At 39.8% G+C, this 17,107-nt stretch overlaps 1 protein-coding gene across 1 annotated transcript in view; it reads right to left on the reverse strand.

Annotated features, from left to right (window-relative positions):
- Tacr1 (tachykinin receptor 1) overlaps positions 1-17,107 on the reverse strand; it is a 167,909-nt gene that overhangs the window by 38,785 nt on the left and 112,017 nt on the right. The window lies entirely within an intron of this gene.

A 17,107-nucleotide genomic window follows, 5' to 3' on the forward strand; every position in this document is an offset into this window, starting at 1 on the left:
TAGTATGCAAACTTGAGGCTTTTGACACTAAATCTTGAGCTTTTTTATGGCAACCAACATACTCCAGTGGCTAAGACACCTCCATTAAGAGGTCAGCTTGATCAGCTGTGAATCTTTGTTCCTATAAGGTGTAATGCTTCTAAAAGGGGCTGAAAGGAAGGAGAAGCTCTTGGTAAATGGTTGACACCAGTATTACAACACCCCACAAATATCTGATGAGTGATGTGGAAACAACACAAATATACAAGAATCCTGGGAAGGGATGCTTAGCAGGCCATTCAAAGGCAAAGCCTGGCAGCTGACAGGTCAAGGTCTACATTCATTCATTTCTGCATCCGTTTATCAAGTACTTCCTAAGTGTTCACTGAGATACTGGGACTATAGAAATTAGCAACACAGAGTTGGTCTCTCATCCCTTAGAGCTCAAGTCTACTGAGAATTCAGAGTAATCATTGGGAGCATGGACTGGATCCCTCCCCTAATAAAAAAAGTATTGGGGAAGGATCCTAATTCTTTTCCAAGTCCTCCTTTTTTCTCAGTCCCAGCTCTGGGCTCATCTCTTTTTATAACCAAACTGGCATTAGCTAACTCAAGTTGTAGAGCTCCCTCAAATCCATTGCATGACCCTTCTGGAGAATCCTTATTTTAACCTAGTATTACTGATACCAAATGAACAGCCTCTCTACTGGTGTGACTGCTGTGGAGCAGAACAATGCTCCAGATCAGGGGTGAAAGATGACCCCCCAGATTGCCCAAGTAAGACCTCTAATAAGACCTCTAACCCATCACAGAAGGAAGAACTGAGGCACAGAGATTAAGTACAATATTCAGTAACTGAATTATGAGCCTAATGCTAAATTTGGTGTCCCTGTGCATTATTTTTTGGGGTTGTTGTCTCATTTTAGCTTAGAGTGATAGACTTTGCAAGATTTTTTAAGTTGTATGACTTTGAGTGATTTGCTAAATTCTCACAATCTCAGTTTATGTAAAGCAGAGATTATGTTATAGCTCTCTGCATAAGAGGAATGGAGAATCAAATGAGATTATTCACTTAAAGTGCCTAGTATAGTAGTTATCTCATGGTAAGAGATTAATGAAAACTTTAAATTATTCAAAAGAGGAATTTAACTTTTGTTATTTACTCCCATCTCCATTTTATTATTTCTCTTTTCTATTAAGATATTCTTCTGGGCAAGATGAACAATGGCATGTTGGTTTGCTTTCCTATGTTCTACCCCAATTCGCTTCCATGACATCATATGTCATTTCTAACACCATGGAAGTACCATACAGATGAAACCATGGCCATGATGTGTGTGTATCCACAAGAACTGAGGATCTTTGCTGGGTATCAGAAAATAAATAGTAATTCAAAATGGTTTTCAAACCATAAATATTCTTGGTTTCATTTGTTTCTTTTCTGATAATCATGTGCAAAATGCTTAGCATCATGATATGCTTTTGTATGTTCTGGGTAAAGAACGTTCTTAGTCCCTTTCGTTCTCCTTCCACTGCCCACCATATACTTAATCACAAATCTTGGAGATTCTGAGAAACATAAGGGGGAAATGTGGCGAAATAATTTTAAACAAAAAGTGAACAGTGACATTGAATCACACAGCCACTAGCTCTTTGGCAAGTACATGAAAACGTAACAATCCTATCTGTGGCTGAGGTCCCACCAGTGTCAGGGAGCACACTACCTCACAAAGCAGCCCATGCTCTCACTTCCTAGGAGGTCTTAGTCTTGAAGTTGTCTTTACAAGGAAGCCACTTTCATTCATTTGTATAAATTCTGTTCTTTGGAACAACTAAATGTCAGTCACACACCTATCCCGTGTGACAGCTTCTCTCATATACATCCCTTCGCATCTCAACATATGGTCATTGCTGTAGTGTCATCATATTTGAGTAAGAGATTACTGCCCATTCTCCCTATTCTTGCCAGATTTCTCTTCTCCAAAAAACTGGGTTACCTTCTGCTGGTTGAAGTTCAAGTGTTAAATTTTGCCCTTGAGTCAGTGCCATCATCCATTGTATCCTTCCTGCTTTGCACTTCTGACCTAACTTGTCTAACTTGTCCTTCTGTCTCCCCTCTCAGTGCACCCTAAACTAGCAAATTGGTTTCTGACAGTATCTTCAACTGCTGTGGACAACTTGTTGCCAAAAATTGCTTATAATTTTCTGCTTTCTTTATCTCACTGTTCCATATTTTTTCTTTCTCTGGAAGGTTCTCTATTTTACATTCTGTGTCAAATATGATTAATTTGTATTTCAGGAAAAGTGCAAAATGTGTATTAGACTCAAGGCCTTATTGTCTGCCTATGGAGTGAGTCATTTCCATCCGTCTTCTGACAGATTATTCTTCAAGGAGATAAGCCAATGTAGCAACCCACGATGGTCTTTGATGTTATCTGGAAGGAAGAAACACTCCAAGTGGAGAAGCCATACTTCCTAAGCAGTGTGTCAGCTTGGTTAGACTGCCACATCACAAAGTACAGAGAAGATGACTGGAAGTTGATTTTAAGTAATTGAGTTGCTTAATACACAGACCATAATACCGGAGGAAGCAGTCACTCTCCAATTGCAAAAGGTTGTTACCTATCTATTATACTTCAGGATATTAACATTGGGATGAAGCTAATTCTTACAGAAATTAGGAATCTAATTAAGTTGGCATAAATATTTATATGAGCATGATTTACATTTCAAATGGCTAGAACACTGAATGTCTCTTAAAAATACACAGAGGAAGAAAGATGTACTCCATGCTGTGAAACAGGATTCCAAAGGCCGAACCTGCAGAGGATGTGAATGAAAACACACTCACACTCTCACATGCAATTGTTGTCTTTTTTGAGCTTCTATCCCCATTTATATGAGAGTTTTATTTTTTCAAACTTCCAGACAGTGCTAACAGATATGCATTCTCTACTTCCTAGGGCTATTATGAGGATATATATATAAGGAACTAGTGTAAAAGAATTTAGGAAAGTTAAAATGTAATTATTACTTAATCAGTACCCTATTAGCAGATGGATTATCATAAAGAGAAGAAAAGCTTCCTAAACTATAGTGCCTAGGATGGGGAATGTTGGGAGGAAGGAAACCATTGGCTAGGGCCAGAGAAGGAAGTGTGAGAGATGGTATAAGAATGGATGAATTTGTCAGGAGGAGTCAGAGAAGGATCATCTTCACATAGTCAACTGGGAAATTGCCATAATTGAAGGCTATATAGCAGATTGCTTGACAGAATAACGGGCATGTCAGTCAATGCGTCAATCCCTCAATCCATCATACCTCCAGTGCTAGGAGAAACACAATAGAAGAACCAGCTCTGCCCTGGAGAGAAATTACAATTGAGCAGAAACATGATGTAAACCAAGAAACAGAAGAAGACTTTATAATAATAGATACCACACTGTATAAGGACAGCATAATATACATTCTCTACTTCATTTTTTTATATTATATTATTAAATATATATATATATATATTTATATAAATATTAAATCATTTTATTATTTATATTACATGTTGATGTAATACTTCATTACATCAACAACAATAATACTTAGACACATTGTTCAGGCAAGAGGTGTCCTGGGTCTGGTGGTTTAGGCGCTCCACTTAGGCCCTTTCACAACCAAGGCCCACACCCCTAGGCTTCAAACCCATAGGGTGAGAAGTCTGTGGAGCCTAGAAGACATGCCCACAGGTGACACTTCTAGGGCCTGTCTGAGCCTCTCCATCAGCCTCCCCAGGGGAAGACTAATAACATTGCCTGAGGGGTAGCAAAGGGGCTTCTGAGGTGAGGAACAGATGTGGAAAGAACTTGAATATAGATGTTGGGGTGCCACACATGGGAGCCCTCTCTCTCTGGGTAGAGGGCAGAGGCAAAATAGCATGGGAAGGCTGAGAGCTAGGGATTGCACTGCCCCACAAAGAGCTGTGCAAGTCCAGGTGTTCAAATCTGGCATTCAGGCCAGTGTTAAGGTGTATTTTTCAAGGTAGGAGAATAGAGATTAATGGCATATCAGCTTGATTCATAACTTTTTATATATTTAGACATAGACATGATGTCACGAGTGCTTATAGTTCACTCGAGTACAGATAAACAGTACTCAGGAGACTCTTATTTCAGAAAACAGGATTTTATTCAAACAAATCTACATGGCACTCTCCCACGGATCCTAATGCCTGTCTCTGCTACCCTAGCCAGTCAGGAGTTTACTCAGGCCTTCCCCAAGCCTTGCTCATGGTGCAATGGTTCTCAGTTGATGAGGGGGTCCAGCCGAGCCCCAGGGAATTCCTCACGGCCACTTGCGGTGCAGGTCCAGTCTTGCGGTTCACTAGCGACACCCAGTGGTCCTCGGGAGAAGGGGCACTCTCTCAAGAGGTGGCTGCCTCTACGTCAGAGCCTCTGGACAGTCCCTGACAGCGTGCGGTCTCTGGCGTTCAGGCAGCAAGCATGAGTGGTAGCAAGGCTTGGGTTTTTATGCTTGGTGGTGACCTCATAGTTGGTGTTATTGGCCTCACCATCTTAGGGGTGGCTTATTTGTGTACTGGGCCAGCCACTTTAGGTTTGGCTTATTTGCATATTGCCTGTCACTCTCTGGCTTGGTTTCTAAGTCCTAACACACACTGGCTAATAATTCTTATTTCAACAATTTTTCCTACTTTAACACAACACAATCCATCAATACAACAACAATCTTATATGTGCTCACCACACATGATATTCAGGATGTGCCTTTGTTCTGACCTGCAAGTGTCAGCAGAAGGCCTGAATGCTACAGTTGTTTGGAGTAGGGAGAGACCAATGTTTCCTGAGCAGCTGTAACACCTGAGGCAGGTTGATGTGCCACAAGGTGCAGAGAAGTTTGTGGGAAGCTGGTTTTGAAGTAATTAAACTGATCTACTCACAGATCATAGCACTGGAGGAAGTAGTTACTTTCCAATTACGCAAAAGGTTTGTTACTTGACCATTACTTACACTCCAGGATATTAAGATTGGGAGGAAGTTAATTCTTGCTGAAATGAACTGCAAGTATCAGGGAAGACTTCCTCTCTGGGAGGTGGGCTTTGACTTTTGCCTTGAAATATCTATCTGTTATGGTTGGGAAATAATTCTGAGAAATATGAATGACTGGGAAAAGTCCTGGAGGTAATGGTGGCAATAAGGGTGACCTGGTTGAAGCCAGTCATTTTTGATTCCTTCCAACCTCAGCCACTCTCTCTGCTCCCCACAGTGGCTAAATTCCTACCCTGCCTTCACATATTACTGAAACTTCATTTCCTCCATGGAAACTTCTTTGATTTCTTCATTCCATAAACTAACTTCTCTTTTCTGATCACCCCAGCAATTCTTTACCTACACTATCAGCATGTGCAAGCATGTTCAGAGAAACTACTGATTTGAGCACTAGTCAGTTTAGAATTTAATTGTGAAACTAATAGTTTTAAGAATGTTAGTTTGGTTTCCTTAAAAATAAAAGCTCTTGGAGACCAAGAACCCTTTAAATAAACAGACAGTGATTATGAAACCGGGCAATGGCAAAGACATTCTGACAGCACTGTATTGTTTGGGTTTAAAAGAAAGAAAATGGAGGATGGGAAGCAATTGTTGGACTTATTCATCAAAGTTGCTTCTTGTAGCAGAGGAATTGAAAATGTGTGTCCTGTGGGGACCTGAAGGCATAGCCCTAAGCTATGTCAAGCTTAGACATTTGTGTGAAGTCTATCGTTTTATCTTAAAACTTCATGCAGATTTTAAATTCTACTTCATGATACATTTTTGTGTCTGTCAAAATAAAGTTTTAAATTATTTATCTCTGTATAAGATCCAGTGTTTTGGAAGATTAATCATGCCAGTTTTATAAAGTGTGAATAATTCTCTGGGTCAAGCATAGCCTTGGCACAGAGAGGACATGCAGTTCATATTTGCTGAATGAATAAGTGAATGAACAACACTGACTGCTGTACTGTATTCCCAGGAGGAAGCATGCCTGAGTAGTGTGAGTAGTAGGAGACTGGGATGCTAATTCAATGGTTCTTATGTGAGTGAAAAGGCTTGTCAGGCTGCTGACAGTCCATGGGAAGGATGGGCATGAAAGACACTTCAAATGAAGAATAAATGGGACAAAAGTATCTACTTAAGATGGAGGCCCTAATGAGGAATGATCAGAAATAAGGATGTTTCAAAAGGGAAGGGATGTTTAATTCAACTTTGGCCTTTGAGTTTGTGATCATAGTAATAGATTCAGGTACTCTTGGGTCATCTCTCCCATGCAGAGGGGGCTTCGTGAACCACTGTACAGACATGTAGTCAATCCAAGTTGAGCTGTGTTGAGCTGATGGAGTGGCTGCAGTGGAAGAGCACCTGCCTAGCAAGACTGAGGCCCTGAGTTCAAATACCAGTGCTGCCAAAAAAAAAAAGGAAAAAAAGACTGTCCAAACTAAGCTGTGTAAATAAAAAACATGCTGAGTTTGGAAGACGGCACATGCCCATATGCAAGGAATACAAAATATTTCATTCATATTTTTGTTTCAATTATATGATAATACTATGGTTCAATAATAATTAAAAATAAAATATATTTTACTTTAAAAATGTGACTACCACAACGTTTAAAATTCCATATTCATCTTGCATTTATTGTTTGCATTATATTTCCATTGGGCAGTGCTGGCCTTGACTGATGAAGTAAGAAGACTTGGTCACAGATCCAGGAAAAGAGATCTTAATAGCTCTTCTCTAAGGACTATCAGAAACAAGGCTTTGCAAACCTTTCTCTGTAAAACAGTGTTTATCTCTCTGGGGTATTTGGAAGATACCATTAATAGATGGGTGCAAAGAACAATTATCATTCACCACACTGCTGACAGGGCTAACAGTTGAGAAAAGCTGAGGAAGTGTAAATTTAAATCAAAACTAATTAAAACCCTTGCCTAAAGAAGCACCATTAGTCCCAAACAACTTCAAGGAGAAATCTGTGATTAAACTCCTTTTTGCTAGGCAACACTTCCTTAGTTATATCTCCAGGTTGTCACTGACTCTCTCTACTCCTTTCATTTTGAACAGCAAATAATTGGACTTCTGTTCACTTTCTTTCTAGTTCTAATCACTTCTCTTCCTTGGAGGTCTGACCCTTTGAACATAACCAGTCTATCCACTTGGATGAATGGAAACATTTTTGATACAGTTACTTTAATATATGACAGGGTTCTGGCAGATTCGGTATTCTAATTGCCTACTTGCTGTTTGTGGTATAGAGAAATATTCAGAGATTAGGAGCTCTGGCCAGGCACAGGCATTCAGGAATTACTTTGGAATCCTTCTAAGGGAAGTTCTTCTGTATGCTGGAATGAACTTTCTGCAGCTGTAGTCCAGCCATGCCTGAGTTGTCATTTCTCTAGCTGCTCTATGCACTGCAGTTTGGTCCTACAGCAGCAACCTTCATCTTACTTCTCGTGATGTATGGATGGATAAACCCCCAAACCCTCAACGTAGGGCACCGTTTTGCCTGACCTGTCCCCATCCCTTTCTGCAGTCTTATCTCAGATCATTCTGCCCTGCAATGCATCAGTCACCCTCTCTTGTTTGGATCATGGCCTGATTGGTCCTGTAGCCTCCAGCCTCATGACCTTTCTAGCTGTACTCTATACCTAGATTGTGTCCCCCTGTTTTCCCCATTCACATGGCTAACCTTCTTAAAGTACCTCAGGACATTTTCCCTGAAACCTCCACCCAATAAAAATTGGCTCCTATGGAGGTCTGGGCTTTTCTTTTAAAGTGCTTGTCATAGATGACGATGTATAGCTTATATGGTTGTAAGATTATTTGTGGTTTCTCTTTTCCACTAATTTTAAGAAGCTAAAAAGTGAGGGTAGTGTTTGTTTGGTTCACTTTTCATCCTGAGGGTTAGAGACTCAATAAACATTTGTTGAATGAAGGAATAAATGTGTTCATTCTGCAACTCCTGCAGACTGTCCCAGCTGCGCTAGTGGGAGAGCTGTCTATGTAGCAGAGAGGACACTCCTTATCCATTCCTCCCCCCATCAGGGGGATGACAGCCTGGTGCTTTAGGGTATAGTTATCTATGTGACATTACTCAGTTACAAGTCCAGCCAGCTCAAGGAGTGCACAAGATGCATTCCCTCAGGCCTGAACCTCAAATAGCTCCTCCCTCCCTCATTGTGCTCATCCTCATTTCCTGACATTTCCTTCTCTCTGGATTTCAAATCTTTTTTCCTCTTCTCTGCTTTAGCTACTGGTGGCTCCTTTTCCTCCCTTCCTGCACACTGCCCCCACTCCTCTCCTGCTGTTCTGCCAGTTTCCCATGAGGAGTATCAAGCTCTCTAGGGGTGAGCAGAGGCCCTAGCCCATCTAATTACTGTGGTTCCTAGCTTTAACATAACCATGGAAGACAGCACAGATTCAATCAGTGATCATGGAGCCCCATCACATGCTCCTCCCTCTGGCTTGGAGCACAGGGCACATCACCGGTACAGGGTTCCAGTAGAGATCACTGGTTGGGTAGTTCTTTACCTCCTAGAGATCATAGCCCTCATGATTTTACTGGCAGGTGTAGCATGACTTGCCTTTTGTATAAAGGAAGGCTTTTTTTCATCAGCAAAACCTGCTAGTTCTCAAAGACATATCAAAATTTGCATGCTCTCATCACCTCCATTGGCAGCCCCTTGCTCAAACCACTGCTGGCTTTCTCCAGAATTCTTGCCATAGTCTCTCTGCTTCTGCCTTTGCTTCCCAATTTCAACACTGCACTCAGCTTGATCTCTTTGAAATGTAATTTCTTTCTTCTGCTTAGGATCCTCCAAGGAATACTCACTCAGAGTGAAGCTCGAAGTCCATTTAACTGGCCTCTTCAACATTGTTTCCTGCTACAATCCCTTTGCTTATTCCACTCTGGTACCTCTGACTTCCTCTGGTTCCTTGATTGTGCCAAGAGTGTTTTGTCTCTGCTGTTCACACCTGCTGTGTCCTCTGCCCTGCCTGCTATTCCTTCAGCCATGCACGTGGCTTGCCCTCATCTCCTTTTGGACTCTGCTCAAATCTGATCTGACAAGGTGCTGATGCTGCTTCTTTCCCCTCACCTTTTATTTGGCTCCTTCTGGTTTTACTCTCTGAAAATGGAAAGCCCACTATTCAGATCATTATTAAATGTGGGCAGGTTAAAAGTTCCCTTTAGAGAATCACCACTTTTACATGAGGGCTTCTGATGATGTATAAGGGACCTTAAAGAGTAAGGTATCTTCTACATATGTTTTCATATGTAGAAGATCTCAATTTTGCAAATTTTATTTTATTTGGTGGTACTGGGGTTTGAATTCAGGGTTTCACACTTGCTAGGCAGGAGCTCTACCACTTAAGCCATTCTGCCAGCCCTAACACCTTTGCAAATTTTAGAGAAATGAAATGTATGACCATGTGGTCACATTGCTGGGGCATATGGTGTGCTGGTGGATGAGAGTGTCACAGACTTTGGTGACAGATGAGGACAGTGAGGCTAAGAGAGGTTATATTTTTAACATAGAAACTCAAATTTGTGAAAAGGGTCCTGGGCCTAAAAGTCTTAGCTTCATCACCACCACCATCTCCTATGCTGTTCTGGACCCAAATCCTGGTGTGTGGCAGGTTTTATGAATGTTCTAAGAAATAAATTTCTAGATAGCACCACACAGATGAAAAATGAATACACCAGATGTAGTAACTCATTGCCATCCCCTGAATGCCTATGTGTATCCTGCTCTGTGTTTTCTTTTTTCCCAGGCCACTTCTGACTTTCTAACACATGATGTAGTTTAAATATTTATTTATTAATTTTTTTGGTCTCCTTTGGCTAGAGTATGAACTTAGCATGGGCAGATTATGTTATGTTCATTGATGTTGACCTAGAATAGTGTCAAGCTCAAAATAAGCAAACAACCCAAAAAGTAACTATCATTACATTTCTGTAATCATGCACTTACCAGCCAATTCTTTATTTAAGCTCCAAACTCCAGAGTCTCCAAGCCTGGTCTACTTCTCTCACCCACCTACTCATGGGTGCCTAGATACTATGGATGATGCCATGGCTTATTTCTGTTCCTCCTATCTCCCTCCAGGACACCTTCTTCTCATGGTCCTTCAGAATCTCTCACTTGCATGGTTGTAGTGTTTTTTCAATTTGGCTTCTCTTTCTCATCTCCCTTCATTCCATCCACTTGTTACTCTGCAGCCAGAAAGAAATCTTAAGCATGCAAACCAGATATGCCACTCTAGTGCTTAACCTATTCTCAGTGCTTAAGGGATAGGGTCTATGGATAGAGGAAGGTTCTGTAATATAATATTTAAAAATTTTGGGGGGAATTCTTTTTAAAAAAAGGATATAAAAGAACTTATTTTTGTAAGCCTTGGGGTGGGGGGAGAAAAACATACAACCATAGAACATATTGCTAGGCAAAAAGTGCAGAAGGATCTTACAAAATGAAACCCAGACCTGGGCTCTAAAGCTTCTGCTATTTCAGAAAGTAGCCTCCAGGACCAGACTCCATCACTAACTGGCTATGTGACTATGGACAAATTACTTAATCATGCTGGTCTCAGTCCCGTTATGTGTAAAATAGGAATAATAACATTACCTATCTCAAGTGTTGATGTAAGGATTAAAAGTTATAATATATATTAAGCATTTCATCTCTCACATACTAACCAAGCAAGAAATTAGCTAGTAGTTATTACATCCCCAATTTCCACTCAATCATTACACTATCTTACAACTTTTGAAAGTAAGGATAAAAGTTTTCCAAGAAAGAGTGGTCATCCTCCTCAAGAATGTGTCCTCCATGATCCTAAAGCCACTCTCCCCAAATAGTGGAGTGTTTGATCCAGGTTCAAAAGTGTGACAAATAACTTGTGTTTTTTCTAACTGGTATCTCTCTGACTGGTCTGTTCTTAGTCACACTACGGAAATGAGGTTACTTAGCTAAGCCTCCGGCACTGCTCACCTTGTCTGAAAGAGTTTGTTACCATTTCCTCTGTCTGTTAAGAATCTACTCCACCTTTAGTTTCTAGTCAAGTCCTAATATTCTTTATAGGTTCTGGCTTGTATCCTGATTACTCATGGTTTAAATTGTTTTATCCCACACACTTTAGTGATTGATAGAGTTATTTCTTATAATCTTCCATTTCTAATGTGCAGAAAAAATTTTCTCTCTGAACCTCTACTCCTAACTCTGTCATAATTCATGGCAATTTTGGGAAATTGCTCAAGCATTTTGGAGCTCATTCATTTCATTTTAATGATAAGGAGTTGAAGTAGACAATATTCAATCCATGTCTAGAGTTAATATTCTAAGAGATGATACCCAATTTGATAGCACTACAATTCCCATTTACAAGAGCCTACTAGACCTTTCAACTTTGGCATTTTCAGACCTCTCAATAATTCTGTAAGGAAGGTACTATTGTGCCCATTTTACAGATGAATAAATCTAATGCTTGGAATTGTTTAAAAATTACAACTTGCTTTTGTTACTCTGTTAGTGAGACAGGGTAGGAATTCTGCCTCAAGCCTATCTCACCGCAAACCTGTGTCCATTTCTCCTTTTGAAATGACTTGGATCTTATATTTCTTACACCATGTTTGGCCATGAGGGATCCATTCACATTCTCTTGCTTGGCTTTGAGACTTTGATGTGTGGGCTGAGGTTTCTTAATGTTGTCAGCTGGACAGGCAGCAGTCCACCCAGGAAGAAGTAGTTCTTCTACTAACTAACGTATGATTGTGTACAGGTTATATAGTCTGTAAGCCTCAATTTACAAATTATTTTCATTTATTAAATAGAAATAATAATACCTACCTCCTAAGGATTGTTAGGAGAAATTTAAGCACCATCAGTGGATGGTGTTTTTGTTCCCACTTGACTTGAATATAGAACTCAGAATACCTTGTAGAACACACACACACACACACACACACACACACACACACACACACACACTAAAGAGCAACATACCACCCTGATGATGTTACAAGGTTGTAAAAGGGAGGGCTTACATCACACATACTGTAGCAAATAACGTAGGTTCCACATTCCAGGTTTCCTTGTTCTATGTGATACTTAGCCTCACCAGTTTCTACCTTCCATCCCTTTCCCAACTCCAAGTTCCTCCCTATTTAATTATGCAGAATGCAATGCTACCAGCTTAAACTCCCAAACCCTTGTTCCTAACTCATTATCATGTGCAGAAAACAAAGACTTACAGTCAGTTAACGAGACTTACAGTCTTTGGGCAATTATTGGGTTATAAATAATAAACATTATTTTACTTATGTATTATCATCATTTATTTCATCATCAAAACTTTCTGTGGTGACATGGGAAAATAATACAGAAACAGAGGGATACTAGAAGATGGGAGATGGGGTCATTTTATTCCAGTTTTATTCCAGCTCTAGGTAGATCAAGAGAGTTATGTACTGGGTAAGGTAGTTCAGGAAATAAGCCTCCTATGCTCAGAATAATGGAACCAATTGCTTTTAGCTCCCAAAACACACCTACCACTCGACACTGTTTGAGTGCAGACTGGAGACCCAGAGACCCACTGAATTCTCAGAAATCCCATCTGTGACAGACCCTGGGAGGGTTGAGGGGCTCTACTTAGAAGAGCCTGACCTTCTGCCTGAACCTACTGTGCCAGTGTGATTATCTTTTTTCTGAAAGTTTCTTTGAGAGAATTCAGTGGAAATCGAATTTATCTGGAAAAGATACATGTAAACAATCTGGAGTTATAAAGGAAAGGAGAAGTGGAATTAAAGCTATCAAAACAAGAAAATTCATGGCCAAGAATCTTCAACTGCTCCTTGTCATCTACAGGCAAAGTTACTTTATGTGTGGCAAACTGAATTCATTTCCAATGTGTTTGTGAATTATAAGTCACCCACCCAGGTGAGTCATACAACAGGGAACACAGACTGTAATCTGAGGTGAGAGCAAAGAAGGAGACAGATGAGGGAGTAAAGACACATTGCCATTTCATTTTTACAATTTACCATAGCCTGAGGATGTGTAATCCTGATTTCCTTCCTCACAAATTAATCCTCCTGTTTGACTTTTCACAGAGCAGGCAATGGATTCCCCTGAACACTAATAATTTTAAGTTCACACCCTTGGAAGAGCTCTCAGATCTCAGGAATTAGGAGTTGGGTAATGAAACCAACCAGGGTCTCGCCAGAGACGGGTGTATACACTTTGCTGTGTATGCTAGATTTTCTCCATCAGTAAATGTGAATCAGAATGGATTTGCTGTTAAGCACCCCACCCCCCGTGGAATTCCCAGCCAACTTGAGACTGTGCTGTTTAGAGACAATGAAGAAAAGTTAGGGGTGAGTGTTGGGGACTAAGGGTGTTTGTGAAGTACACAAAAGTTCACAGCCCCTGGGCTCATCTACCTGCAGCATCCTGTAAAGTCTGTCTCTGCCTTGAATTTTGTGCTTATTGTAAGAATAGCTCAAGAATAGCTCAATAGCTCCTTTCTCCGCTTCCCCTTTCATGGTCCTTTGGATCAGAAGGATGGAAGTAGGTGCTTTCTGGCCATAATTCAGCAACCAATTACTTTTTTTATTCATTTATTCACATGTGCATACATTGTTTGGGTCCCTTCTCCCCCCTGCCCCCTGCCCCCATCCTATCTCCCCCACCACCCCGCAGTTCCAGGCAGAACATGTTCTGCCTTTATCTCTAATTTTGTTGAAGAGAAGACATAAGCATAATAAGAAAGACAAAACATTTTTGCAAGTTGAGTTAAGGATAGCTATACAGAGAGATTCCTAACATTGCTTCCATGTACATATGTGTTACAATCCAAGTTGATTAATCGCTAACTGATCTTTACACTGGTTCCTGATCCCCTTTTCATGTTGACCTCTGTTGCTTTAAGGTTTCTATATTAATTCCTCTGGAGTGGGGACATCAAACGCTTTCATGTTTTGGGTTTACTACCTATCCCTATACTCCCATATGTGCTCTCCCCTTGTCATGTGACCCAAGTCCAACCACATTGCTGTATTTGCCCTAGATCTAAAGTCAGCACATGAGGAAGAACATATGATTTTTGGTCTTCTGAGCCTGGCTAACCTCGCTCAGAATGATGTTCTCCAGTTCCATCCATTTACTTATGAATGATAAGATTTCATTCTTTTTCATGGCTGAGTAAAATTCCACTGTGTATAAATACCACATTTTCTTGATCCATTCATCAGTAGTGGGGCATCTTGGTTGTTTCCATAACTTGGCTATTGTGAATAACACTGCAATAAACATGGGTGTGCAGGTGCCTCTGGAGTAACCTGTGTTGCATTCCTTTGGGTATATCCCCAGAGGTGGGATTGCTGGATCATATGGCAAATCTATGTTTAGATTTTTAAGAAGCCTCCAAATTTTTTTCAGAGTGGTTGCACTAGCTTGCATTCCTACCAGCAGTGTACGAGGGTTCCTTTTTCTCCACATCCTTGCCCACAACTGTTGCTGGTGGTGTTTTTGATGATAGCTATTCTAACAAGGGTGAGGTGTAATCTTAGTGTGGTTTTGATTTGCATTTCCTTTATTGCTAGGGGTGGTGAAAATTTTTTCATGTGTTTTTTGGCCATTTGAATTTCTTCTTTTGAGAAAGTTCTGTTTAGTTCAGTTGCCCATTTCTTTATTGGTTCATTGATTTTGGGAGAGTTTAGTTTCTTAAGTTCCCTGTATATTCTGGTTATCAGTTCTTTGTCTGATGTGTAGCTGGCAAATATTTTCTCCCACTCTGTGGGTGGTCTCTTCAGTATAGAGACCATTTCTTTTGTTGTGCAGAAGCTTTTTAATTTTATGAAGTCTCACTTGTCCATCCTTTCTCTTAGTTGCTGGGCTACTGGGGTTCTACTGAGGAAGTCCTTGCCTATACCTATTACTTCCAGAGTGTTTCCTTCTCCTTCCTGTACTAACTTCAGAGTTTCAGGTCTGACATTAAGGTCCTTGATCCATTTTGAGTTGATACTAATACAAAGTGATAAACATGGATCTAGTTTCCGTTTCTTGCAAACGGATAACCACTTTTCCAAGCAACATTTGTTGAAGAGGCTGTCTTTTCTCCATTGTATATTTTTGGCACCTTTGTCAAAAATGAGGTGGGTACAGTTGTGTGGATTCATATCAGGGTCCTCTATTCTGTTCCACTGGTCTTCATGTCTGTTTTTGTGCCAGTACCATGCTGTTTTTATTGGTTTGTAATATAGTTTGAAGTCAGGTATTGTGATGCCTCTAGCATTCCTCTTTTTGCTGAGTATTGCCTTGGCTATTCGCAGTCTCTTGTGTTTCCAAATGAATTTTAGGGTAGATTTTTCAATCCCTGTGATGAAAGCCATTGGGATTTTGATGGGAATTGCATTAAACATGTAGATCTTTCCATCTTCTATAGTCTTCCTCGATCTCTTTCTTCAGGGATTTGTAGTTCTCCTTGTACAGGTTATTCACATCCTTTGTTAAGTTTACTCCTAGGTATTTGATTTTTTTTTTTGAGGCTATTGTGAATGGAATTTTTTCCATATATGCCTTCTCAGTTTGTTTTATTGTTGGTGTATAGAAAAGCTAATGATTTTGTAAGTTGATTTTGTATCCTGCTACCTTACTGTAGCTGTTTATGTTGTCTAGGAGCTTTTAGGTAGAGTTTTTAAGGTATAGGATCATGTCATCTGCAAATAGGGATATTTTGACAGTTTCTTACCTATTTGTATTCCTTTTATTTCTTCTTTTTGACTAATTGCTCTGGCTAGGAATTCCAGTACTATGTTGAATAGGAGTGGGGATCACCCTTGTCTCATTCCTGATTTTAGGGGGAATGGTTTCAGTTTTTCACCATTAAGTATGATGCTGGCTGTAGGTTTGTCATATACACCTTTTACAATGTACAATATACCCTTTACATTCCTTCTATTCCTAGCTTTCATCATGAAGTGTTGTTAGATCTTGTGAAAGGCTTTTTCTGTGTCTATTGAGATGATCAAGTGGTTTTTGTCTTTGCTTCTATTAATGTGCTGTATTACATTCATAGATTTGCATATGTTGAACCACCCCTGTATCCCTGGGATGAAGCCGTCTTGGTCATGGTGAATGATCTTTCTGATGTGTTGTTGGATTCAGTTTGCCATTATTTTATTGAAGATTTTCGCATTGATTTTCATTAAGAAAATTGGCCTTTAGGTCTCCTTTTTTGGAAGTGTCTTTGGTTTTGGGATGAGAGTAATATCGGCTTCATAAAATGAGTTAGGTAGTGTTCCTTCCCTTTCTAGTTTGTGGAACAGTTCAAAGAGGGTTGGTATTAGTTCTTTAAATGTCTGATAGAATTCAGCAGAGAATACATCAGGTCCTGGACTTTTCTTTTTTGGGAGAATTTTTATTGCTGCTTCAATTTCATTTCATGTTATAGATCTATTCAGGTGATTAATATCCCCTTGGTTCAGTTTTGGATGGTCATAAGTATCTAGAAATCTGTCCGTTTCTTCAAGATTTTCAGATTTATTAGAATATAGGTTCTCAAAGTAGTCTCTGATGATTTCCTGGATTTCCATGGTATTTGTTGTTATTTTCCCTTTTGCATTTCTGATTTTATTGATTTGGGTTTTTTCTCTCCTCATTTTTGTCAGGTTTGCCAGGGGTCTGTCAATCTTATTTATTTTTTAAAGAACCAGCTTTTTGTTTCATTGATTTTTTTTTGTTTATTTCTATTTCATTGATTTCAGCCCTTATTTTTATTATCTCTCTCCTTCTGCCTGTTTTGGGATTTGCTTGTTCTTGTTTTTCTAGGATTTTGAGATGTAGTATAAGGTCATTGATTTGAGATCTTTCTGACCTTTTAATATATGCACTCATGATATCAACTTTCCTCTCAGGACTGCCTTTGCTGTGTCCCATAGATTCTGGTAGGTCATGTTTTCATTTTCATTAACTTCCAGGAAACTTTTAATTTCTTTTTTTATTTCATCAATGACCCATTGATCATTGAGAAATGTGTTGTTCAGCTTCCAATTGTTTGCATGCTTTTTACTGTTGTTTTTGTTGTTGATT

This window comes from Castor canadensis, chromosome 12 (genome assembly GCF_047511655.1).
Source record: "Castor canadensis chromosome 12, mCasCan1.hap1v2, whole genome shotgun sequence".
Classification (NCBI taxonomy): domain Eukaryota; kingdom Metazoa; phylum Chordata; class Mammalia; order Rodentia; family Castoridae; genus Castor; species Castor canadensis.